The following is a 2,500-nucleotide window of genomic DNA, read 5'->3' on the forward strand; positions in this document are numbered from 1 at the left end:
GATGAATTGGGTCTAAAATATATATCAAGCACTGCTATTGGTGAAATGTTTTCATAATTTGCATTATTTATTTATGTTTATCTTGGAGACGCAAAAAATGTACTCCAAATTCTAGAATGACCCACATATGTGTGTGTGCATGTATGTGTGTAAGTGCATGTGTTTGCATAAGTATGAATTTGTGTGTGTGTGTGTGTGTGTGTTCTGACCTCCTCTGTTCTGTGTGTGTGTGTTCTGACCTGTGTGTGTGTGTGTGTGTGTGTGTGTGTTAGAGCCCTGCACTCCCGCGGGAGTCCCGCGGGACTCGCGGGACCCAACGCAAAGCAGTGCGACGCGGGACAAATATTGAAAGCTCCTTGCGGGAGCGGGCGGGAGGGAGAGCGCACAGCGCGGGTGCGGGCGGGAGCAGTGATAAGCGGCAGTCCCGCGAATTAAAAAAGTGTTTTAAAATGTAAAATAAAATCATAAATTACCTATTGGTCAATGTATATCATATATATAACACAATGTGCTGGATATTATATTTGGTAGCCTATCTATTAATAAACATTTTTGAATGTAGATTTGCAGATGTGTAATCTCGCACACATTTCCGATTCCGTTCTGCTCTTCCGTATTCTGGCTCTTCCGTTCTGCTCTCTGATCATGGAAGAAGAGCAGAGCTCCTCTAGCGAAACAACACACAATGCTTCAGAAATAAGTGCTGGTCTAAAGAGAGGTACATTCACCGTGAAAAAATCGAAAGTTTTGAAATCAGATATTTGGAAGTCATTCTCACTCGTGTATGACGCAGAAGGAAATCAGTGTTTAATTCCTCAAACCAATGTGAATAACTGTCTTGAGCAGTAGGTGAACGTCGGAATCATGCGGGAATTGCGGGCGGGAGCGGGACAATGTATTACAGTTGCGGGCGGGAGCGGGACTGAAAATCATAATTCTTTGCGGGAGCGGGCGGGAGCGGGACTGAACACTGCGGGAGCGGGCGGGCGCGGGACTGGAAAATCTGTCCCGCGCAGGCCTCTAGTGTGTGTGTGTGTTCTGACCTGTGTGTGTCTGTGTGTGTTCTGACCTGTGTGTGTGTGTGTGTGTGTTCTGACCTGTGTGTGTGTGCAGAGGCGATTCTAGAGTCTGTGGGGGCCCTAAGTAAAATTTCCAAGGGGGCCCTACCGGCAAGTGTTATCACCATTATGTTATATCACCATTAGGTTATTATGTTAAATAATAAAAATACAAAAAGCGTATTATAAAAATTCTTATATTTTGACATGTATCTCACCACTGCAAGCTGGCAGCTCGACTTGCCTTACATGTGTGTAGAGCAGCCTGTCCTGAATCTGGCAATATCATTGCCATGGTGGAGGGATTCTCTGGGGCTGAGCAATTTACAGAAATATGTGGTGTGCGCCTTACAGAAATAAATGCCATTTTTTCGTCACCTTTCTGCACTCCATATCTGTGACATGAACTGATCTGACCTGAGTTGACCCGAGTTCGCGTGTTAGCCTGTGTGTGCCTATGGTGTATGCACTCATAATAATTCTCTACAACAACTTTTTACTGCATTGCCATGAACAAACCAAAAGCAAAAAAGGTGTTTCTTTGTTGAACAAATTGGGATGCAATGTGAGCCTTGAATTGGATGCCATGCAGGAATTTGCTAGGATCTCAAAACCGGATTATGAACATGCTTTGCCATAGAGAAACACACAATAGCGTTGGATTATAAACATGCTTTGCCACAAAAACAGACAAAAACGTGGGGTAAGTCCAGCTATATGAAGTTATTATTTTGCTGTCACTTCGTCTGTTTTATAACCCAGAAGGATGTACTTGGTATCAAATGATAGCTCTGAGTCTCCTCTTTCATCTGACATGCGTGGCATAGCATATCTATGCGATCACGGGTCCGCGAGTAATTCAAACGAGAGTAATGGGTGTGCAGCGTTGGTTTGTGTACATGACATCCTCTGGTTTTATAAGCCAGAAGGATCGATATCCATGGTACCAATGGATAGCCCTGTGTCTCCTCTTCCATCTGATATGCTTGTCATATCTATGCGAGTAATTCAAACGAGAGTAATGGGTGTGCAGGTGAATGCAGAGAAGTATAGATTTAATTTCATGATTTCTTTTTTATTTTCATACTTTTTCGTACAGACAAGTGCATAGTCTCGTTGGAAAGCCCCACTTCTGCTATGTCAGGCAATAAAGGTTTCATCTCGCTGCGATGAACAGTTCCGGAGCAATGTAACTGAGAAGAAAGGGTGTGTTTTTTGACGCGTCAATCGGGTTATAAAAAATGAATGTGTATGCTTGGTCCTTGCATCGCGATTAACATGTTATGGCTGACAGCCCTAATACAAACATAACGTTAACCATCTCCTTGCTTAACTAGTTGTAACTGCCGCTAGCTAGCTGAAGTTTACTGTCGTATAGATGTAGCAAACCATGTTCAATCTTTCTGCCAATTAACATTAGCCTACTATAGCTTCATTGAGTA

General features: G+C 43.2%; 1 protein-coding gene across 1 annotated transcript in view; it reads right to left on the reverse strand.

The window, feature by feature from the left end:
• Positions 1–2,500, reverse strand: part of sbf2 (SET binding factor 2) — a 109,909-nt gene that overhangs the window by 16,957 nt on the left and 90,452 nt on the right. The gene's annotated exons all lie outside the window — the stretch shown is intronic.

Source organism: Alosa pseudoharengus, unplaced genomic scaffold, assembly GCF_046254945.1.
Source record: "Alosa pseudoharengus isolate Yale_2024_CS ecotype anadromous, Long Island Sound unplaced genomic scaffold, YU_APseudo_1.1 YU_APseudo_1.1_scf_19, whole genome shotgun sequence".
NCBI classification, from domain to species: Eukaryota; Metazoa; Chordata; class Actinopteri; order Clupeiformes; family Clupeidae; genus Alosa; species Alosa pseudoharengus.